Genomic DNA, 24,547 nt, shown 5'->3' on the forward strand with positions numbered 1-24,547 from the left:
AGTCCTAGACAACCAAACCATCGTTAGGCGGGTCTGAATCATTTCTTGGATGCTAATTTACCAGTGTTTTTGTTTTTGTTTTTTGCTTTCCCATTTTATGACCTTCCTAAATCATTGCTCAAGGCTTCTCCAGAAGTCCAGCTTATAACAGGCAAACAGTGTGTGCACTGTGGTCTCATTATAAAACCTATTTATCTTCCTTTAAATATCCCAGTAAAACTAAAAATATTACCCAGTTATTTTGGCTGGAGTTAACAATAGCCTCTCCACAGCACTTAACTTCCTCATTTCTTTGACCCGAGTTTAAAGGAAAAAACATATGTACAGATCACTCTGAAGATGTACGTTTTGGAAAAATGTCACATAATCATTACTTCCCTTCTTTCTGTCAATATCTTCCCTCTCCCGGGGCACGTTCGGTGCCTTCTCGTTCCCGTGCCCCCTTACCGAGGGTCCCCTGCCTTTCCTGATTGTCCCTTCCCAATGCACTTATACCTGTGGTTCGACAGCACAACCCACTTATCTCCGGGTCAACCAAACCCATCAGTCGGTCAGCAAGTATTTGTTGAATGAGCTGTACATGGTGTGTGCTTTCCAGAATGCCTCCCCTACCCCCCACCCCGTCCCCTCCCTACCCAGCCACAAGACTTCCTGTTATGACATTCCCGATTTTCCAGATTCCTGCATTCCTACCCTGGCCCGCTCCACAAGCCGCCAGTCGCTAGCCTACTGGGAGGGTCCCACGGTCACAGGAACAGAGGAAAGGACTCACACGTTGCCAGTTTCTTTTTTCACACTCCCGGTGTATTAATACTTAGCAAAACCATTTGAGCACGTAGTAATCCCATGTTAACCGTTCAGTGGGCACCCACCAACCACACACTAAGAAAACCACGCAAGACATAAATAAATAAAGCACGGTGCCCAACCCTGAAGAGTTCCCCATCTGGTGAGGAAAACAAATGGGGATCTGGGGAAAACGTGCACTAGGGGACAACAGGGTTAGAGCACAGGTGAGTACTCGTGCTGGGGGGTGCAGGAGGGAAGAAGGTTCTCCAGAGGCGAGAGGAAGCTTCTTAATGAAGGGCACATATAAGCAGGCCGTTGAGGATGAGGAAATTGTGCCAGAGGGCAGAGAAAGGGGACCAGGCAGAGGGGTCAGGAGAGGCCTGAGCGACTCTATTTTCTTTACCTCCATCAATGAATCAGCTAAGGGGGTATTGATAGCGACTGACACAGTGAACCAGCCTAGGGCCAGGACTACGGTGAGGGTTTGGGAGGCCTTGAGTGCAAAATTAAAGGGGATTTCAAAAAAACTCAGTGGTCAAGACAAATCATATTCTAGTGCAATATTTAAGAAATCAAGGGCACCTGGGTGGCTCAGTCGGTTGAGCGTCCAGCTTCGTCTCAGGTCATGATCTCACAGTCTGTGAGTTCGAGCCCCACGTCAGGCTCTGTGCTGACGGCTCAGAGCCTGGAGACTGTTTCAGACTCTGTGTCTCCCTCTCTGCCCCTCCCCTGCTCGTGCTTTGTCTCTCTCTCTGAAAGATAAATGAACATTTTTAAAAAATAAAAAGAATAAAAAGAAATCAAAAGTGATGCAAAATCCACGGCGAACAAAATAACAGATGTTCATATAAAGATGGGATCGGTATTACTGACCTCTCCTTCGTTTCTGGCTCATTGTCACCATTGAAATACAACCATTTAACTATTCGCGGCTACGGATATTTGTGCGCTTGTTTTTAGCAACAATTCCCTTCACTTTATCTCTGGATAAAATGAGAGAAAGAGGAAAAAAATACAAGAAGACAGTTGGAACCAAGAGCTCGTTCATTGCCGCCTTGGTCTCCAGCAAACTCTTCTGTCTAGAAATCCCTTCCACCTTTTGGAAAATCAAAACATTTCTGGCTAGATATCTCAGTTCTAGAGCTGGAAGCTTTCCTTCACATTGAGTACCGTTCAACACCCTTTTCCTCTGTTACTCAAGGAACAAGTAAAAGCACACACCGGCCCCGGCGGATGTGTGTGCATCCTGCCGGAAGCTGCAAAGCTGGGCAGGAAATTGCAATTACCAAGAAGGCTGGGCTTCAGCAGAAGCTCGGAGGTACTGGCCCCATAAACCGGGGCTTATCAAAGGAAGGTGTATGGGGGTGAAGCTGGTAATTAATTGCATTGTAGGTTTCAAAGGAAAAGGAGGAGGCAAGGCCAGCTTTGTTGGTGCCTTAGCCTTTTCCCTGAAGGCACAGACAGAAACTCAATAAGCAGCCGCCCGGCAGGTCCACCAAAGCCCCTCCCTTTGGGAATGGAGCCTTCCAGAAAGTCTGCCCAACATTTACTCATTACAAGTTATGGTCAAAACCCTTTATCCTCTACCGTGACTCCTTCTTCACTTTTCCAGATAATTATCACTTTGGATGAAGTTTCTTACTCTTGGATCCTAGCCAAGAAGTGTACTTATTTTTAGAGTTTAAGGAAGATTTTTACATTTGTCTGATAGGCTCCAATTTCAACACGTTCTAAACAAAACTTACCAGAAGCAACTAAATATTGAAAATGTGCCTTTCAGTACAAGAGAATCGATTCAGTTCTGCGGGGGAGAACCTGGGGGCTGCAGAAAGCTGTATCGCCTCGAGATCTGCCCTGGGGAAGGACAGGGATGCACCTGTCTGCTATTTACTGGAGTGTTCTCTGGGGACACTGGCAGCAGCCGCCGCGGCTGGCCACACACATGAGCTGATTTGCTTTCTGGACAACTGGTTCACTCGTGTGAGCCAGGAGCCTGGGTCCTCCATTCAAAGCCCACAAATGCCTACTGAAGCGGAACATAAAGGGAAAAGCTCAGAGGAAAAGGTTTCTCCCTTCCATGACCCTGAAAGAGACCCAATCGTAGCCTGCGGGGCTGGATGGAAAGATTTAGACAAAAATCACAGAACTGGGAGTACAAAAGGTCACTCTCGGTTTCCATGGCATGATGCAGAGCCTTTCACCTCGGAGTCAAGAAAGCTGCATTGGAATCCTACTGCAATACACCTGCTGTATTTCTGAGGTCCACCGTGAGCCTCAGTGCCCTCGTCGGGACAAGGGCTGGGGCTGATGGAGTGCCTGACGTGCCCTCCCTCCCACCTCCTGCTCACTGCAATCCTCATTCCCTGGCCAGTGCCTCTTCTTCCACTCCCTCCAAGGAAGCCTCCATCCAGGCTCCGGGGATCCCTCTCTGAAGAGTAAATCTCACCTTGTTCCTCACCTGCTCCAAAATCACCACCGACCACCCACATCAAGCGCCTGCCTACAAGGAAGACCACTGCCCACAGGGCTGGCTCCACACTCCTGGGTCCTCCAAGATGCCTGCACAAGGAGCAGGGCTCCTCAGTGCCCTCCCTGCTTCTCTCCGCTTGAATTCCTCACGCAGAGCTCAGACCACCAAAGGGAGAATACCAGTGCTCACCTCCGGAGCAAGGAGGACATTATTAGGTAAATCACCAAAGGCATTACGACACCTATCAACACAATCGTCATCATAATCGCTTACCATCTCGTGAGGCCCACCTTCTCAGGAGGTCTTGTCTCCCAACCCCACACTCTCCAGGTTTGGTGTCAGCCCCCTACTCTGGGCTTCCCGGCACCCAGCTTGCCTCTGTGCTAGAACTTACCATGCTGCATTCCGACTTACACATTTGTTCACCTGCCTCACCAGAAATTTGCATTCTCTGTCTTTGCTTCCTGTGCCCCTACCCTAGTAGTTGCCACAGCACAGACGCTCAAATTGAATGAATGAATGAATGAATGAACGAACGAACACATCTGTCCTATAGTGGGGGCTCAGTTGTTAGTTTATTGTTGAGTCTCTTCTTAAAGATATTGCCTTTGATATAACTCAGCAGCCTGCTCGCCGAGGCTCGGGGGGCTCTGAGTTCCTTCAGGACTACTCCTTGTCTAACTGTGTCCTCTCCACCACACCTCTGGCTCACCCCAGCGGAGTGGGGGGTGGGGGGGTGAATCTGGGTGGCACCTGCTCTCGACGGTCCCTATCCACCCCAAAACACTGACTTTCTCACCATATCTTAGCGCTGACGCTTCCCACCAGCTTGTTCAGAAAGAAGTTTCAATTTTCTCTGCAGATGATGTTCTATGCATCCCTTTCAGAAAGGAGGCTTGGGTCTGACTTCCCAGTCATGGTTCAGCACAGCCTCTCTGCTTTGCAGCTAGTTTGTTTCCTTTCAGCTCTGTAGGAGGAGTGACATGGGCCAGAAGCTCTCGTGATGTGGTGTGGCACCCCCCCTTCTCTCCCCAGATGGAAGCTGAGTAGTTCTGTGCAGAACAAGTGATGGGCAAGCTGACACCTTTCATAATCCTTGATAATGTTTCTCCATCACTCCTGACCTTTCCCCCAATTAAATAACCTCAATTCTTCACCTTCAAAAGGATCATTAACTTAGCAACAGGAGAGAAGTGTCTGGAACATGGAGAAGATGAGGAGGAAGCCGGCTTGGTCCTGACTTCGAGAAAGATCCAGGAAGATTTGTGAGCAGTGTTGTTTTATAGGGGAAGGGAGGAGCCAAACACGAAGATTTAGTGCCAATGTCATTTTAGTGCAAGTGTCAGTGGCACCCTCCCTCCGGGGCAAGTTCCCAACTTCCCGATCAGTCATGGACTTGCTCTGAAAATGTTGCTTTTCATTAGGAGAGAAATCGGAAATTTCAGGGCATCCACGGAGTGCTCCCTGGGAATAAACTTCTAAAGGAGTGACATTAAAACGAACAAAAAAGAAAATGTGTTTTCTCCCTCCCTTTGGAAATGGTAGTGAGAACATTCAAAATTTAAAGAGATTTCCAGGGGTGCCTGGGTGGCTCAGTCAGTGAAGCATCCAACTTCAGCTCAGGTCATGATCTCACGGTTCATGGGTCAAGCCCCGCATCGGGTTCACTGCTGACAGCTCAGAGCCTGGAGCCTGCTTTGGATTCTGTGTCTCCCTCTCTCTCTCTCTGCCCCTCCCCTGCTCAAACTCTCTCTCTCTCAAAAATAAGTAAGCATTTAAAAACATTTTTTTTTACAGAGATTCCCAAAACCGTTGGGAAGTTTGGCCAATAAGATTGGAAGACTGAGAAGACTGCACTGGCTGCAGCAGCCAGGTCACCCAGCAGCTCACCGAGGCAGCTTCCCTGCCTGACTCCCCCGTTGCCTTGTCTAGGGAAATGAGTTAAGTCAAGAGCCAAAATGGCAGGCTAACTTCCACGCCCTGCACTCTCATAAAGTCAATTGATTAAAGCAACAAAGTATCAGCCGACGTCTACACTTCTGTCTCCCTGCTTTCTGGGCACCACAAATCCAGACAGGCCACAAAAAGTCCCCACTCGGGCCCTCCTACAGCCCAAAGGTACCACGGGGCCAGCAGGCCTGGTGGCTGGGCTGTGGACGTCTCAAGGCTCAGCTGGAGTATTCCAGAGGTAAAAGACTTGTGTCAATTAGTCGATCAACATGTGACATCACTCTTCATTCTAGAGAAAGAAGTATACACATCTGGGTCTTTTTGCTTCTTATGATGGATACCTGTGAACTGGTGATGTGTCTTATATTCATTATCATTTTCCTTCTGCTGAGAATAAAATAAATCATTCGTCCATTCAGTGAATGTTAATTGAGGACATTTACATGCCCGGCTGGTGCTAGGTGTTGGGGGAACAACAGTGAACAAGAAACAGAGGGTCTCAAAGGAGCTAACTGGGGAAGCAGACGTACCAACACCTGCGTGCCACATGCTCATCCAAAAGGCTCTTCATGCCTTGCAGGGACTCCACGCAGGGCAGGGTGGGACCTTGATGCGGAAATGGCCTCTTCTAAGTGAAGGCTTAGGCCACAAAAGGTTTTGCAGATCTGAGTCTTAAATGAGAGATCTCCCCGCTAGGCCGGGAAGTGGCCAAGAGCAGGGCTGCGGGTTATCTGGAATGGCCGTGGGCTCCAGCGGGCAGTGGGTTGCTGTGCTGAAGGCTGGGTTTTCTGTCCCCTGTGGGCACCGCTCAGCAGGGATCTGCTCAACTCCAGTGGCAGCTGGAGAAGGGGGATGGGTTCTTTAATCAGGAGAATGTGTGTAAGCGGCCCTTCCCCTCTGACAAAACCGCCTGTGTGCCCCCGAACGGGTCGCTTCATCCCAGGTGAACACCCCATCCCCGGGGATCCCTTCTGACTCTGAGATTCCTTAATGTCCCTACTCCCCGACCCTGGAAGACACTGGAGTGGAAGGATCTCCTTTCCTGGAGATATGTAGGAAGAGACAAGTTAACCAGTTCAGCAGCTAATCTCGAAGCTTCTAGTCTGTGATGGTCACAGCGGGGGACAGGGGATGAACAAGAAATGCATCCACCAGCCTGGTGGATGAGGCCCCCTGACCGTTGGAGGAATAGGAGCAAAAGAGGCTGCTGCCCCTGCCTGGGGGCACCCAGGGAAGCCTTTCAGAAGAGGGGGTTTTAGAACCAGTTTCCAAGGCCTCTGGAGGCGAACGGGTGGGAAAGAGGCATGCTGGGACCTGTGAACATAGGTGCAGGGGGAGGGGGCGGGAGGGCCCAGAACCAGGTGACAGCAGAGTGGGGGCTTCCAGAGGAAGTCCTGCCTCTTCCTGTCAGCCATGAGGAGCTGTTGAGAGGCTTGGAGCAGGACAACCGCAGGATCCCAGTTTTGCTAGAAAATTGCTCTGGCCTCACTTGTGTTGGAGAGACTGACTGGGAGGAAACCAGAAGGTCCCCAGGGCTCAAACTGAGAACGCACCACGTCCTCACATAGCCGACTCCCACCCTCCATGCCAGGCTGTCCTTTACGCCTAATTCCACTTACCGTTTAACCCAGGGCCTTGGAAGTCACTCTTTCTGGTGCCCGTAGATCACGGTGAGACCGCCAACGTTCTATAACAATTGTGTGTTGTGTTTTTGCTTATGAAATCCTTCATAACTACCCTCAACCGGTTCATAGATGGGTGACCACACTGTATACTTGCCCGGGACAGCGGGCGGCCTTCACACCTGCTTAGGCCGTGGCCCTGGACTGCTAATGGTACCCCCTGTAGCTCTCACTAATGTCCCGCTTTAGAGACTCTGTCATGTATGTGGTCATCCTAGTCCCGACACCATCACTGGGAGATCTGGAGCTTGGGTTTGTTGGGGGGACAAGGGAGTGCATGTGTTAGGCCTGTTTGTCCCCACTGTGGTCTTGTTTGTGAGCTCTGGGGAGAAGAGAAAGCCCAGGCCCCACTCAGCTCCTGCTTTCTCAGCACGGCACGTGCTAGTGAGCGTAGACATTGCAAATTTCCCCTTTGCCTACGCACTGGGCAAAGATTGAAGAAAAAAGGGAGCTATGTACCCGAACTTCTCAGAAAGCCTCCAACAATTAGGGTGGACCTGCCTGGAGGAACACCCCAGCCCCTGGCAGCCTGGAGATGCAGAAAAAGGGGCAGGTGGGGGCGGGGAAGCCCCCGCTCCCAGCTCTGCTCTGTGAGGGTCTCTGCCAGAGGCCAGGGCTCCAGACCCTGCTCCCGCCCTCCGGCAGACATCTGCTGAGGACGCGGAGGGGCTCCAGGCCTCTGCTGCTCAACTGTAACTTGAAAAACGGCACAGAGGGACCTTTCAGGGATCTTTTTTGCCAAGACCATTTTGTGAGTCCGTGAACATAACAATTAAACGTCCAGGCCCGATAAGACAACAACCACCACCTCAAGAACTGGGGCCTTGGACTTTCACCTGGTGCTTCTAGCTGCTTTCCTTCCCCCAGCCAGATCCTTGTTAACACCGTCTCCTAATCCAACCCGGGGTGCCTGGCTGGAAGTCCCAGTGGGCCTGGACCCCGTGGGCCCTCAGCTGGAAACACCGGTGGGGGCTCTGCTCCCTTTCTTCCAAGGTCTGGTCCAGCCTGGTCCCCAGCGGGTTTGTTGATACTTGGTTTTCAGCTATGGGTGACAAACTCTATTTCCTGCGCGTGGGCCTGCGGGACGCGGATGTCACCAGCCGGCGGCTTCTGCACGCCCATGTTCAAATCTGAGCACACCGGGGAGGCTGGCAAAGGAGCAGCAATGTCTCTTCGTCACCGTTCTCTGCTCCAGCCCAGCGGTCCTCACTCTTGGCGAGCGTCAGAATCCCCTGGAGGGCTGGTCGGAACCGACCTCTGGGCCCGCTCCCCAGAGCCGCCCCTTTTGAACACCTCCAGAACTGATTCGGCAGGCCTGAGGTGAGGCCCGAGAATTTGCAATCCTGCCAAGTCCCCAGTGATGCCGTGGTCATGGCCACACTGAGAGCAGCTGCCCCACTGCATGGAGACAACGGATAGCTCTGGCCTCTGGACGCTGCCCCGTCTGCCCCCCGCAGGCGCTCTGCTAAGGAAGGGGGCTCCCGGAACACTCTCAGCCCAGCCCTCTCTGTGCAGGCGAGGCTTTTAGGTGGAAGGTCCACCTTGGGGGCCGGGAAAGATTTTAGGGCAAGTGGTATCTGAGGCTGAAGGACCAAAAAGCTCAGGCCATGAAAGGGGGCGATGAAGGGAATCCCTTGTAAGCAAACCCCCCCCAGCACCCATGAGAATGTGTGTCCTGGGGGCAGCACACACAGCGTGGGTAGGAGCAGGTAGTAACAGCTGGGCTGGAAAGCGGATCAGGGGAGAACCGGCAGGGCCTTCGGGCCAGCCAGAGTCTGTACACGGTGCAGAAGGCTGGGGGTGCTGGGAGGGATCAGAGGGGCCGGGCTGACAGCTGGACTGAGGCCAGGACAGCAGTGACTTCCCAGAGGGAGGACTCCTCAGAGAGGTCGGCCCCGGGGATCCAGGGTTGAGACAGGGCGGGTGGTCCATAATTGGGGGGCGGGGGGGGGCGTGCTATAACAACATACCATACACTGGGTGGCTTAAAAGACAAACATTCATTCCTCGCAGTTCTGGAGGCTGGACGTCCAAGATCAAGGCACCGGCAGCTTCAGTGTCTGGTGAGAGCCCTCTGGCTGGTCTGCAGCACAAGGGGTGGGTGGAGCGAGCTCTCTGGACTCTCTTCTTATCAGGACACTAATCTCATCCTGGGGCAACAGCCTCAAGACCGCATCTAACCCTAATCACCTCCCAAAGACCCACCTCAAATACTATCACCCGGCAGATTAGGGAGGGTTTCAACATCGGAATCTGGGAGGACACAAACATTGAGTCTTTCGCAGGAGAGGAGGGAGAAAACTCAGAGCTGGCACTTACTTCATTTCCAAAGGAAAACACTGTTACTTGAGAAAACTCATGACATCTACGAGAAGTCCTGCGCTGTCTTTCCCCATCCAGCGATGATGCTGTTTCTGGTAAGTCACAGATCACCTCTGAATACGATTTTCTCTCCAGAGGCAAAAACTCACAAGAGGTGCTGTAAGTTAAAAATTAAACAACAAGGGGCACCTGGGTGGCTCAGTTGGTTGAGCGTCCGACTTTAGCTCAGGTCACGATCTCGCGGTCCATGAGTTCGAGCCCCGCCTCAGGCTCTGGGCTGATGGCTCAGAGCCTGGAGCCTGCTTCCAATTCTGTGTCTTCCTCTCTCTCTGCCCCTCCCCTGTTCATTCTCTGTCTCTCTCTGTCTCAAAAATAAATAAATGTTAAAAAAATAAATTAAAAAAGACTTGTTAATAAAAAAATTAAACAACAAAACGAAACTCAGACCGTGTAAGCTTCCTACCTTTTTAAAAAGCAATCGATGACTGGTTTTTCTCTTGATCTCTACAAGATCAAATAACATTTTTTTTTTTTTTTCAACGTTGATTTATTTTTGGGACAGAGAGAGACACAGCATGAACGGGGGAGGGGCAGAGAGAGAGGGAGACACAGAATCGGAAACAGGCTCCAGGCTCTGAGCCATCAGCCCAGAGCCCGACGCGGGGCTCGAACTCACGGACCGTGAGATCATGACCTGGCTGAAGTCGGACGCCTAACCGACTGCGCCACCCAGGCGCCCCTCAAATAACATTTGGTATCACTCCCTGATGGTCAAAATCCACTCTTCAACTTTTCTTTTCACTTGGGATTCCTTGCTCAGCCACACATCTCCCAATACACACTTGGCCCTCATCATGTCCCTTTCCCTCTCATGTGGGGACAACTACAGCCACTGATCTCTTATTTTAAAATGAGAATCTCTGGGGCACCTGGGGAGCTCAGTCCGTTAAGCGTCCGACTTTGGCTCAGGTCATGATCTCACAGTTCGTGGGTTCGAGGCCCGCATTGGGCTCTGTGCTGACGGCTCGGAGCCTGGAGCCCGCTTTGGATTCTGGGTCTCCCTCTCTCTCTGCCCCTCCCCCATTCATGCTCTGTCTCCCTCTCTCAAAAATAAATAAACGTTAAAAAAATTTGTTTTAAATGAGAATCCCTGAGCAGACTTGGACGCAGAGAATGTTCACGACAGCCACCTCTTCGTGCGCATCTTCAAGGATTCGTCCGTGAGCATCGTGCTGCGCACATTGTAGGTAGTGGGGACAGGGCGCGAATGACGAATGAGACCCTGCTCTCCCAGCACTTTTTAGAGAACATTCCAAGGGTGTGGGTGCTGTACGGAAAACCAAAACAGGTTGGCAGGAGAGAGAACGAGGGCGTGAAGGCCACCTTCCCCGTCTGCCTCAGTGTAGCCCCGGGCCCGACCCCGAATCTCCCATGCCACCCCTGAGCTCAGGTCAGGCGCCCCCCCCAACCCCCCCACCCCACGGGCAGACCTGTTGCTCTCCTTCCTTACTCCCACACCCTGCAAACATCCAGCATGCAGGCAAGACATTAAAACAAAAAAACCAGAAAACCCTTCCCCAGTCTTCAGGCTCCACTTTATGACCTAAAAAGCAAAATCTTTCTGAAGCACAACAAGCCACTTCAGCTGAAAAAAAAAAAAAAAAACCCAGCAAACTTTAAAAGGCGAGGAATCCAGCGTAGTTCTGTGTCACGTGAGCCCAAATACCGAGAAACCATCCCGGGACGAGGAGGCCGGCCCAAACCAGCTGCTTCAAAGGGGCTGTTCTTTAACCGAAGGCTTAACACGGATGACCCCAGAAACGCCGAGGGGAAACAGGCAGCGAGCTCCCACCGGCTTCCCAAGAAGGAATGCCAGCAGGGCCCTGGTCACAGGGTCCGCAGCATTAAAATCCCATTTGTAGAGACGGCCCCATGTCAGGGGCCGCGATGTCCTTTTTAGCCCTACTTTCCAGGCCGCTTGAAAAGAGAAAGGAAAGAAGCGAAAGGTTCGCTACAGCTTAAAAATCTGGAATAACCTGTACCTTTCCTCTCATGTCAGCCCCTCTCCGGGGACACGGTGACACAGTGGCCCCATCATTGCTTCTCGGCTCTCCGGGTGGCCTCTGAGCCGCAGCTCCCTGCTTGGGCCTCAGGGAAACGGGGCTTCTGTGCTGCACCCTCTGAATCCTTGAGCTACTGCTCCGGTCCGTGTGTGTGGGAAGACCTGGGCCTTGGTTTTTTTTTTTTCCCCTCTGGTGTGTTTGCTTTACTGTGATTTTGCTGAACAGGGTGGCTGCTTACCCTGTATTGGCCGTGCGGTGAACTAGCCCGGCTCCCCTAAAAAGTCAGGTCCATGGAGTCACGCAGAGTGCTCCCTCCACCAGAAATCCGTCAGTGCCACGGCCCGCCTTCCCGGAGCCGTGGAGGCACGGTCAGCAGGGCCGTGAGAGCCAGGCCAAGATCCCACAAACAGCTCTTACAGAGCAGCAGATACTGTCTCTACTAGGCACTCTGTCCGCAGAGAGTAGCAGTGAGAAGCACTGAAGACACTGGTGGGTAGAAATGAGAGGAAAGAAAAACGAAAAGCAGAACGTCGTCACCATCCAAACACAAAGATCACTTCGATTTGGACTTTTAAAAATTTGCCGTTTGATCTCTCTAGGGCTGTGTGGTTTACATTCAAAAGTGAAAGAACCACTTCGTTTTGATTAGAAATAATCGCGTTTTTCACCGGGACATGGGTGACCGTGGGAGATTATTTCCTATCGTGCCCTCTGTGTCCCCAGACATCAGAACCTTCCCTCCATGATCAAATGGCCGCTTCTAATCACCAAATGGTTCGAACAGTCGCCTGGGGGATCATACCTAAGATGCAGGTCCTGGAGTCACATCTCCACCTCTGCTAAGAAGCAGGGGTCTGGGGAGTGTTTCTTAAGGTAAGACCCTGGGGTTGCCAGGAATCTTGTGAAAAAATTTAAAGGCCTGGCTTTATTCCTCATCCCACTCCCAGATTCTTACAGAAGAGCTAGGGACGGGAGAGTCTACAAATACCATGTTTTCCAGAAGCTTCTAGATCATTCTAGTCAAGTTTTGGCTGGCAGTGCTTTCAAGAACAAAATGGCAAGGTCCCATCACTGCCTGCACGACACTCAATTCCTGAGCAGACTTGGAAATGTTGCCTGGGGGCTCTGTTACTCTCCTGTACTTGAGGATAATTTTTCTCACTATTTGACCAAAAGAAGCAGAGAAAGCATATCTATCACCCCCAGCTTTGCTCCCTGATCCCAACACTTAGTGGCTCTGTGACCTCAGAGTCGGTATTTATCCTCTCTGAGTCTCAGCTTCTTACTCACATTAAAATGGAGTCCTTAAAGCTGGGGCCGCTTACGTTAGGATGTAGTGAGAACTAGGCCAACACCTTGGTTTTGTTCCCTGATGATTCCTAAGTTCCTAAAGGAGCATCTGGAGCATAGTAGGTGTTCGGAAAACATGTATTGTACGGGCAGATGGACAGACGGATGCCTTTGAGCTCTGTTTCCTCTGTGCTACCATTCACACTGGCTGCGGTTTCTGAGCCTGGAAAACCTGTCCTCTTTTCCAGCCTGAGGTCAGATCTGATGGCTCACATCCTTCTTTAAAACCAACCTGGTTGTTTTATTACTGACATGTTTTCATCAGATCTGTTTGCGTGTTCATTAACTCATGTAAACGTTAATAAAGGAATTATGAAAACACCTTCCTACATGTTTCCTCTTGCTTTCTTTCAAGTATAAATTAAATACACACACAATATGCCGCCGACGGAACAATTCTCTCTACAGGGCTTCCAAATGACGGTTCTTCTCCCCGACAAGACACCCAAATACCTGACTTGCACGTTTCCCTTTCTACCCCCAGTCTGCTCTGCCTTCTGCAGAACTCAAGGGACCTCCGGTAAGACAAAGCCATCAAAGCCCCTCCCTGAGACATGGCTGCTGGCCATATCCGTTCCCACTCTGGGGCAGCCTGGGAACACAGTCAGGTGCGTAAAAGTGTTTGTGAATCCTAAGGGGATGTTCCGAAGTGGACATTTCCTCCTTTGCTGCACCTTCTCTCAAACATCCACCTCTTCATAAATACTCAGTGATGCCCAACACAGTGGTGGCGCTTGGATTCTCTTCATCTGACCCAAGTCCAAAATGCTGGTCTCTCCAGTTCCTGCATCTGCCACCCCCCTGTGCGCCCCCCCCCCCCGAAGGGAACAGCTCTGCGGCAGCCTGTGTGCCCACCGCAGGAAAGCCACCGGCTCTCTAAAGGTCATTGCGAAAGAGGCAGGCTGGTAGGCTCCAAACCAGTTTATTTTCTTCCTGGTCACACAACCAGACCAGGTCTCCCAGCCTCCCCGGAGTTAGGCGTGGCCAGCGTGGCCGTGCAACTGAGTTCCAACCCCCAGGTTCTCAGCCAGGGCGATTTTGTCGTCCGTCCCCCCCCCCCCCCCCCCCCCCCGAGGCCTCTGAGCAATGGTTGTCACAACTGGAGGAGGGAGCAGAGGCCAGGGAACGTCCCCCTCAGGACAGACCCTCATCAGCTGGAAAGCCGGAGAAACCCTCTCTAACCAACAGAATGTGAGTGCACGTGTTGTGAGCCAGCTCCGGGCCTGAACCAGAAAAACCACCCAAGGGGTTCTGCACGGGCTTCTCCACGCCCCCTCCCGTCCTCGGGCAGGAACCCAGACACCCTGGAAGCACAGGGCCAACGTGGTGGACCCGCGTGCATGGAAAGAGCCTGTGTCCCCGAGTCCTCACTTGGAGCAGAGTGGCCTGCCGGCCGCTAACACCCACCCTGGCCTGGGAGTGAGAAACGAACTTCCTGCGTGTGGAAGCGATTCCACATCTCAGGGCTCGTTTGTTGTAGCCACTGGCATTGCCTGAACTCACTCAATCACTGACACGTTTCCACGGTTTCTTCCATACGGTCTCCAACGGTGTGGTGCTGTGCTCCAGTCAGCCCTGTATCAGTGGATGTTCCCTGGGGCATTTCTGGAGGAGCAAGTCTCTTCACGTGGGAGAGGGGCCTCGGGGGGTGCATTTCCCTGGAAATGAATTACTTTTTTAATTTTTGTAAACATTTATTTATTTTTGAGAGAGAGAGAAAAACAGAGCATGAGCGGGGGGGTGGGGGGGGGTGGGGAGAGAGAGACAAACACAGACACAGAATCCGAAGCAGGGTCCAGGCTACGAGCTGTCAGTACAGAGCCCAACACAGGGTTTGAACCCATGAACCCTGAGATCACGACCTGAGCCGAAGTCAGACGCTTAACCGACTGAGCCACCCAGGCGTCCCTGGAAATCACTTTATAATTGACACCACGAGCTAGCATGTGCAGAGAGGTGGGGTGCCTGTGGACCCATGCGAGTCTATGAGGGATTCCTGAGGTTGGGACTGCTAAATAAGATCTCTAGGGCACCTGGTCACCTGGGTGACTCACTGGGTTAAGCGTCTGACTCTGGATTTTGGCTCAGGTCACGATCTCATGGTTCATGAGAGCCCACGTCGGACTCCACCTTAACAGCAAGGATCCTGCTTGCGATTCTCTCTCCTTCCCTCTCTCTGCCTCCCCCCCTCTCGTTCTCCCTCTCTCTCTCTAAATAAATAAGTACACATTAAAAAATAATAATAAATAAATAAGCCCTCTAATGGTCACACACCACATTTTGCAAGCGTAGTTAAAAATGTTTTTTCTCCGTCAGTTAGCTTGACGGGTCAAAACTTCATAAAAAATAAATGCAAATCCCTATTTTTCTTTTAACAAATTTCTTAGCTCTGTCATGAGGTGTGGTTGCTGCTGTCATAGTGATCATTCATGAAATACAAGGATGTATACTAAAAAAGTACCATCATTTATGTGAAATTTCAATTTAAATGGACGCCCCGTACTTTCCCTCGCAACCTTGTTCACCGAGCACTTACGTTCTTTCAGGTATTGAGTGGGGCATGCGTTGAATGTCCAAAATATCATTTGGAGGGAGGTGGCGTTCAGTCACATTTTCAAGCGGGGAAATGGATCAAGAGGGCCAGGCGTTTTCCCACCACATGCGGTGGCCACAGAGGCGGGGCTTCCTGCTCAGAACACTGCTGCACAGGGCGAGCTCAGGGACTTTCTGCCTTCAGTATCGTTCCTTCAGTCCCCACAGACAGGATGACCTTCTTCCCCCACCCCCCCCAAGGGCAAACACCAGAGCAGAGAATCCCATAAGAGAGCCTGAAGACACTGTGAGGGTGGTAGTTAGGAATATTTTATTTCAGGGGTGCCTGGGTGGCTCAGTCGGTTGAGCGTCTGGCTTCAGCTCAGGTCATGATCTCGCGGTTCGTGGGTTCAAGTCCCGCGTTGGGCTCTGTGCTGACAGCTCGGAGCCTGGAGCCTGCTTCGGATTCTGTGTCTCCCTCGCTCTCTGCCCTTCCCCTGCTCACACACTCTCTCTCTCAAAAATAAATAAACATTAAAAATTTTTTTTTTAAAAAGACGATTTTATTTCAAAATGTCATGTTTCAAACTATCATAAAACATCCATGGTAAATGTTTTCTTTTTTAAAGCAAGCATTTCTCCCAGAGATAATTACATGGACTTGACACCTTTTCAGAAAGCCTCGGGAAGGAACTCAGCACAAAGATTAGACACTTAAGTTAGACGGGTGTGGGTCGAGATACTAGACCCCCATCTTCTGGCTGTGTGGATGCACAGGTCACGTGGCAGTGTCCTGGTGTATAAGCAGGGAAAGCCAGGGGGCCCCACCTCTGAGGGTCTTACGTGGGTTCAGCAAGATCGGGCCATACAAGCACTTAGCCCACAGAGAAGAGCGCCCCAGGATGCAGACCAGGACGTGCGGTCGAGGCCCTCGGTGGGAGTTCCAACCCGGCAATTCCCAGGCCCTGCGCTGTCAGCCAGGCCCCCCCACACCCCACCCCGGCATCCTCAGGGGTGAACTGGCACCAACAGCCCTGTTAGCAGCGGCGGCTCCACCCGCGACACCCAGGCTTGCTCCCCGTTCGAGGCCCCTCACCTGCTCTTCCTCCGCAGGCCCTCCCTGGGCCGCCCTGGGGCGACGGCGATGGGAAAAGCGCCCTGAGCTTCAACCCTGACTCCCAGGTGAGCCCTGGGCCACGCGGCTATGGGCTCCCGTCTGCATTCGGTCACTCTGTCCGCAAAATGGGAATGAGGCCACGTGCCCTAGCGGTCAGTGTGAGAGCCAGAGGGCAACGTTGCCAAGTCGGCTGTGTGATCCAGGTGCAAGGTGCTGCTCAGAAAAGACGCCATTTTAGAGGTGGCCGCATGAGCATTTGTGCTGGCTGGCTCTTTCCACGGCCTTGGCTGCCACGTCGGCTCCCTGAGTCTCAGGCTTTGCTGGGCAGGGACCACCCAGACTCCTGTGAAAACGCGGGTTCTAATTCATAGGTCTGGGCTGCAGCCTGAGATTCTGCATGTTGGTTTTTTGGGTTTTTTTTTTTTAATGTTTATTTATTTTTGAGAGAGAAAGAGAGAGTGTGTGCGCATGGGTAGAGAGAGCCGGGGAGACACAGAATCCGAAGCAGGCTCCAGGCTCTGAGCTGTCAGCACAGAGCCCCACGCGGGGCTCGAACCCACAAACCGTGAGGTCATGACCTGAGCTGAAATCCAGCACATAACTGACTGAGCCGCCCAGGCGCCCCCAGACTGCATTTCTCAGTATGCCCATGCTGGGGCTCCCAGAGCACATTTGGAGGGGTACAGTTCAGAGCTGAAATGCTCCTGTCCAGTCTGCTGTCGGATTTAAACCCCAGCACACTGGTGGAGGAGCCCCGGCCTCCCAGGAGCTCACCTGAGGGCACACTGCAGGCAGCTGTACAGACACTCGGGGAGCATAAAGAAATTAGCCACCCCTCAGGGCCAAGGGCTCAGGCTCAGGGAGGGGTGAGTGATAGGAGCCCTCAGAGCCCTCAGCTCCCCCTCAGCCTCCCTGTGGGTGCTCCCCTAACACACACACACACACACACACACACACACACACACAGCAGCAGCAGCCACTGGAAGAATCTAAACATTGTACTGTGAGCGAGCATTTCACTCTTCTGAATCTCCACAGTGGCTCCTCCCTGGGAATATGGGCTCCTGACTTCAAAGCAGGACTTAATGAATTGTAATTGCATCGACCCACTCCTGACTCCTTTCTCAGGATCAAAAATGGCCACACTGGGATAGCGTCACAGGGGAGGACGGAAGCCTTTGGGCAGCCGCCAACAGCGACTGCCTGCGGGGCTCCCAGCCCCCTTCTTGGTACAGGCTTCGGAGTCTTGGTGCCAGTGGTGTCTTCGGAAGGGTAAACAGTGTCACAGGGGTCCCTGGAGGTTAAATCAACAAGGCAGTGGGACAGAGAGGCTGGTCCTAACTGGGAAGCATGATCCCTCCACACTCAGCGTCTTCATGTGGTGTGAAGAAAAAAATGTCAAAATCTTGAAATCTTGGTGATGAGGAGTGATACTTCTGAGACTCTTCTATAACACGGTTTCTGGAATGTCTGGAGCCGCCAGATTCTTACGCCCTCAGTAGGGATGCTGTGGTTCACTTCCAGCCACCCTCCCCATCCGCTCAGCTCTCCCCCGCTCTCCGGGGCCCTAGAGTCAGGTCCTACTCAGTCTGGGACCAAAATACATAGTTAACACATGTGATTATAAAGTCTATACCTGAAGGGGGAGTTGGGAGGGATTCTGATCGGTTAAAAAAAAAGACTCACACTACATTCCTGAGTGTATACTGGACACTGCATTTCAGGGCACCCGGGTGGCTCAGTCGGTTGGGCGTCCGACTTTGGCACAGGTCATGATCTTGGGAGTTTGTAGGTTCGAGCCCCACGTCAGGCTATGTGCTGACAGCTCGGATTCTGTGTGTGTCTCTCTCTGCCCCTCCCCTGTTCGTGCTCCGTCTCTCTCTCTCTCTTTCTCTCTCAAAAATAAACAAACATTAAAAAAACAAAGACACCATGCATTTCTTTTAAAATTAAGATACTTTTGGGGCGCCCGGGTGGCTCAGTCGGTTGGGCGTCCGACCTCGGCTCAGGTCATGATCTCACGGTCTGTGGGTTCAAGCCCCGCGTTGGGCTCTGTGCCGACAGCTCAGAGCCTGGACCCTGTTTCCGGTCCTGTGTCTCCCTCTCTCTTTGCCCCTCCCCCACTCTCACTTTGTCTCTGTCTCTCAAAAATAAATAAATATATTAAAAAAATTTTTTTAATAAAATAAAATTAAGATACTTTTGTTGGGTGTGGGCCTATTTTATTTTATGCACTATAAATAATTTGTTGTTAAAAACTTTCAGGGTGGGGGGGGAATGCCCAGTTATACGCAATTACAATTATAATGCATATGCAAAATTATATTTAGAAACTCTGATCCCCGCCCCCGCCCCCACCCTGACTGGCCCAATTTCTCTTTTGGTAGCGATTTAGTTATCAATGTATTAAACCACTCCAAAATTTAGTGGCTTCAGGTGACAACTTCTTCTCTCATAATCTGCTTGGGCTCCAGTGAACAGTCTCACTCGGGGTTTCCAGCATGGGTGCAGTTAGTTAATGGTTGGGTAGGGTCATCTCAAGGCCTTTCTGAGTCATCCAAAAAGTCTTTCAATGAGCAATTATGAACATGATCCCAAAAAGTGGGGGGGGGGGGGGGGGGGGAGGGAGAAAAAGAAAATCTCAGCAAAGAAATACAAGACGTAGGGGCGCCTGGGTGGCTCAGTCGGTTGATTGATTCTTGTTGTGACTCAAATGGTGATCTTGCTGTCATGGGATCGGGCCCCACAATGGGCTCCACGTTGAACACAGCCTGCTTGGGATTCTCTCTCTCCCTCTTTCTCTGCCCTTCCCCTGCTCACACACATGCACATTCTCCTTCTCTCTCTCAAACTAAATAAACTGGAAAAAAAAAAAGAAAGAAAGAAATAGAAGATATAAAGAAGAACCAAATGGACACTCTAGAGCTGAAAAATACAACAGCCAAAGCAAAAACTCATTGAATGAGCAACAGACAGAACAGAAGAAAGAATCAATACATTTGAAAATAAAACAGTAGAAACCACCCGATCAGAACAACAGATAGAAAATAGACAAAACAAAAACAAAAACAAAAATGGTGCAGTCTTACAGACCCCGGAGGGACTATAATAGAAGACCTAACATTTATGTCATCAGGATCTCAGGAAACTGGGGCTGAAAAAAATATCTGAAGAAATAATGGCCAAAATGTTTCCAAATTTGGCAGAAGATTTAAACTTACAGATTCAAGAAACTGAGAGAACCCCAAACTGGAAAACCACAAAGAAATCCAAGCCAAGATACATCATAAGCACACTTGTGGAAACTAAGGACAAAGGAAACAGAGACAAATACCGCCTTATTTGCAGAAGAAAAAGCAAGTTGAACAACAGCGGATTTCTCATCAGAAACCCTAACAGCCAGAAAGAAGTAGCACTTGGCAAATGCTGAAAAACAAGAACTATCCACCCAGAAGTTCAGATACAACCAAAATATCCTCCAGGAACCAAAGGGCAAGCAAGACCTCTCAGATGCAGGACATCTAAGAGCACTTGTCACCAACAGACTTACCCTGAAAAAAATGTCTACAGGACACTCTTGAAACAGAAAAGAACTGATGAGAGAAAGAATAGTGGAACATCAAGAAGGAAGAAAGAACAAAGTAAACAGGTAAAAATGTGGGTAAATGTAACAGACTTTCTTGTCCTCTGGAGTTTTCTGAAAATAAATGTGGTGGTCCTCAAGATATCCAAGACGGCTCACTCTTGCCTAGTAGGCAAACTTCACTAACCATGGGGTTGACTGTTGTTTACCAGAAGCTTCTCAGAATGCACTACATACAGTAAGGTTTGAAAAGTCCTCAGGACAATGGAACACTACGTGGCAATGAGAAAGAATGAAATCTGGCCTTTTGTAGCACCGTGGATGGAACTGGAGAATGTTATGCTAAGTGAAATAAGTCCTACAGAGAAAGATAGATACCATATGTTTTCAGTCTTATGTGGATCCTGAGAAACTTAACAGAAGACCAAGGGGGAGGGGAAGGAAAAAAAAAAAGGTTAGAGAGGGAGGGAGGCAAAACATAAGAGACTCTTAAAAACTGAGAACTGAGGGTTGATGGGGGTGGGAGGGAGGGGAAAGTGGGTGATGGGTATTGAGGAGAGCACCTGTTGGCATGAGCACTGGGTGTTGAATTTGACAATAAATTTCATATTTAAAAAAAAAAGAAAAAAAAGGAAAAGTCCTCATCAGTTGTTAATAAAGGGTCGAGCTCGGTCTCTCAGAGTAAATTTCTCAGAAAGGCCTGAGAACAAAGTGTTTTTTACAAATTCCTAGCTGTGGGCACCTGATCTTCCAGGACTGCGACAAAATTCAAGGTAAAAAAAGTAATCAATATCCCACCTGGGGTCAAGGTCACACACCTCTGCCTTGTCACAGGGTGATGTCCTGGGAGTGTGGGCCCACATCGGTCATTCATTCATCTGTGCCTCGGTTTCTTCCTCTGTAAAACGGACATCTGCCTTTCCTCACTCACAGGCTGGAGATAAAGAGCAAAATAGGTGAGCTGGGCTAGTAAAGGATTAGCTATTTTTCCCCAATGTGAATGTTTAACCTCCCCTCAAAGAGGGCCATTGTGTGGTCCTTTTTTCTCTGAAATGGAATGTCTCTGTGTTCTTCAGCCTCGGAGAAAGGCAGGCATGGTTACATAAAATGTAGGACTTAATTCACCCTCCTTCCAGGGTCCGGAGAACAGCCAACTCCGGCCCTGAAACGGCTGAGGCCCCTGGCGCCTGGGTCAGCGGTGCTGGGAAGATGGGTGGACCCCCAAGAGCTGATGAGGAGGGCCCAGGGGTTGCTCCTCCGGAGTCTGCAGGTCCCCGCCCGCCCTCTGGTCCCCAGCACTCACCTCCCAGAGGATGTAGCCCTAAGTCCTGTGGCCTCCCCGCAGCCAGTGGCAGTGTTGGGGGGCTTGCAAACCCTTTGCTGGAGGTCAGTCCAACCAAAAAGGAGGAGGTCTGTAAATGGACCTGCGGGGCGGGGTGTCGGAAGCAGAATGTGGGAGTGAAAGCCACAAGGACTTGGGTAGGTAGGGAAGAGAAGGGCGAGCTATTTTATAAACACAAGTCTCTCCACCAGCAACCCGAGAGGGCAGTGACCAGAATCACCCGAGCTGGCGCCTTCTGGATGCCACCAGGGCCTCAGGCGATGGACAGCACTGGCCTCCCGGGTCGCGAAGGGCCTGCGCCTGGCCCCCGCCCCGGCCCCTGGCGGCGGCGGCGGCGGGCCGGGACCTCCGGGCGCAGCGGGGAGGCGGCGGGAGGGGGACGCGCACGTGGTGCGGGGTGGACGGGTTCCTCCCCACTGAAGTCATGGACTTGGCGCGCAAACGTGGCTTCGGCCAACAAGGGGGTGGGGTGGGGGTAGGGAGCGCACAATGTGTTTCTTGTTAGGGACCCGCAAGCCGGGGCTCGGGTGTTGCTTTTGGTGCCGTATTATAATATTAAGATGTTGCTTGATTCCGGACAAGCCCGCCCTTGTCGCTGGCTGGAGAGGGCCGCTGCGGGTTCCCACGGACGCCGCTGCGCTCGGGCGCGCGGAGGAGGCGCGGCGGCCGGGGATCCCCGCGGTGACCCGGCCTCCCCGCGGGGGCCGGGCCCCGCGACGCGCGCCTCGGGGTGGCGCAGACTCGGCGACGCCGGCCCCGCGCCCGCCAGCTCGCGGGCAGCCCGGGGATAGTTTTCTAAGACCGTATCTCTTGCTCAAGTTAATTTTCTTTTTTAATTTGGTGACCGGAACGAAAAGCCACAGGAGAGTCCTTTGTGAACGCCAAACGCAGCCACACATCGGGGTACTTCACAGCATCTGTAACTAAATATTTGCTGTGCTGGTGGTTAAATAGGTCCCTCCGCCAAATTTCCCAAACTCTCTTTTTTTTTTTTTTCTTTTTTTAACGGAGCTGAAAGGTGATCTCCCTACAAGGAGATCAGACGGTGGAAAGCAATTGGATTTAGCACGGCGTTTTTCCCGGTGCTCTTGGGCTCTCTGGGCAAACAGGACCGCGCGCCGGATCCTAGAAGGAATTATTAGGGCCGGAATCGCGGCGGGCGGGGATGACTGTTAAAGCCATCGTGGGAGCCGAAGCGCTTTGTTAATGCAATTCATTAGCTGTGAGCGACAAGAAGGAGAAGAGGCTAGGCGAGTCTTCAAAAATACCCAAAGAGAGAAAAATAAACATCCTCTTGTTTGCTTTTTGTGGCTTGACTCCTTTTCCTCCCCTCCCGTGGCCCCCCTCCTGTAAGGCTGTCTTAAACCCAAATTCGGTTATCTGGTTTCAGGGTAAGGGCTCCCTCTTGCCAAGGTATTAAATAAACAAGTAAAGCAAAAACTTGAATCCTTATGTAATCCAAATGCTGTTTCCTCGAAAACCACAACAAACTCTGCTAAACCAGATAACACGTTGGGAACAGTCGTGCCCCCACCCCAGCCCGTTTCAGGGCCAGCAGAGGACATCCTTGCCCAGGAGCTCCTCTCCAGGACAGACGATAAATAATTGCTGCTAACACTGAACTGCAGATGAGCCCCCTTGAGGGATCCGGATGCCGTAAACTGTCCCGGAATGTTGGCATCTGGCTCTTAACATGGAACTTTCCCTAGAGATAAAGCCGGGACCGAGCAGGCGTCTGCGTCCGCGGGCTGGCTTGGAAGTTTCTGGCCTCTAGATGCTCCCGGTTGAGAACGCAGCTTTGGAAAGAGGCTCAGTCGGCCCCGCTTTGTAGTGGTAATGAGGGCGCAGACGCGGGTCTGCTGGCGCGCGCGGCTCGGAGCCGCGGACCCCGGGGCGGAGGGTTGGGGGGTGCTGTTCTGGAAAAATCTGACGGCTCCTAGCGCAGCCGCCAAGGGTTCCGAGGAGGAAAGCAGGGGCGGCGGGGGAGACAGCGGGGGCGGGGAGGGGGTCATTCCAAGGTATTTTTAGGAGTCCAGCATCAAAGTCATCCCCGCGAAGATCCAAAGGAATAAATAAATCTCGCCGTCCGCTGAGACCGTCACCTTCTCCCCCTCCGCTCCTCCCTCGCGCCAGCCCCACCCCGAACGCCTCGGTTGCAAAAACAAATGAAATAAAGCAAAACCTCTCGCTTTGGCAACCTCTAAGCCACGCTATGCCTCTTTGGGCAAAAGGAAGATTTCTTTCTTCTCCCTCTCCCGGCTTTTTTTGTTTTTTTTTTCCTTCTTCTTCTCCCCCGACTCCCACCCCCGCCCCTTCCTGTTCTCCTCGGTCCCCTCGCCTTCCCCCAAAATCGCTCGAAACTTAAGACGTGCGGCGGCTGCAGGTGCGCGCGGGCCGGGCGGCCCGGCCGGGGCGAGCCTGGGACGGCCGGGCCTCGCAGGCATTGATCAGCTGGGCGCGCGCGCTGAGTGACGGCGCGGTTGCCATGGCAGCCGCCTGAGCGGCGCCGCGAGGACAAGGCTGCAGGGCGGCGTGAATGGGCGGCGTCACGCGCCTGGCGCCAGAGAGTCTGCTCCGGGGCTCCGGCTCCGGCCCCGCCGCGGCCTGGCCCGCGCGCCGCCGCCGCCGCCGCCGCCGCCGCCAATTCATCACCTGTCAGGGATCACTCGGGGGGTCACGGGCGGAATGGACACAGCTGTGAGAACAAAACCAGGGGGAAGAAAGGCGAGCGCTCCCAATTGCGCCAGATGTGCAGGGAGGGCCTTGCCCCCCCCCCTCCGCCCCCCGCAGGCTCCTCCCGCCCCCCGTTGCATCACGCGGGGATTGCACAGGCGGCCCGGAGGCCCGGCGCGCCCGGCCCGGAGCTGCTTCCGATTACGGCGAGGGGCTGGACACGCCGCCGGGAGCCGCCGGCCGGGCCGGGATGGAGACTGAGTGAGTGAGCCCTGGAGCCCGGCTAGGGGAGCCTCCAGGGTAGGCGTGTGGCTTTAAGTGGGGGGCGTCCCAGCGAGTGAGCCGAGGGGACGGCGTCTCCACCCCCACCGGAAGCCCTTCGCACCTTCCCACCACCCACGGATCGAGCAAGTCCAGGGCCCTTTCTGCAGCTGGGACCATTTGAACTTCAGAGGCCTCCCATGCAGACCCACGGAGACACCAATTGACAGATTTTTTTCAGTGCCTTGTAACCCACCCCGAAAGTGCTCCCACACCCCATTCTCCACGGAAACAGCATTTTAAAGGGAATTTCGCATTGGGCTTGCTGAGACCGACGTACGAGGAACTCGGGCCTTTTTTTTTTTTTTTTTTTTTAATCATTAACTTCTTCAGCCTCGTAATCCCCTTAAAAT

At 52.2% G+C, this 24,547-nt stretch overlaps 1 long non-coding RNA gene across 1 annotated transcript; it reads right to left on the bottom strand.

The window, feature by feature from the left end:
* Positions 1-13,806: 13,806 nt before the first annotated feature.
* Positions 13,807-21,554, bottom strand: LOC125158311 (uncharacterized). The gene is made up of 3 exons (XR_007149334.1): positions 21,162-21,554; positions 20,677-20,792; positions 13,807-14,284 (listed from the first exon to the last, which is right to left on the bottom strand). It is a non-coding gene; the product is annotated as an uncharacterized LOC125158311 (long non-coding RNA).
* Positions 21,555-24,547: the final 2,993 nt, after the last annotated feature.

This window comes from Prionailurus viverrinus, unplaced genomic scaffold (assembly GCF_022837055.1).
Source record: "Prionailurus viverrinus isolate Anna unplaced genomic scaffold, UM_Priviv_1.0 scaffold_33, whole genome shotgun sequence".
In the NCBI taxonomy this organism is placed as follows: Eukaryota; Metazoa; Chordata; class Mammalia; order Carnivora; family Felidae; genus Prionailurus; species Prionailurus viverrinus.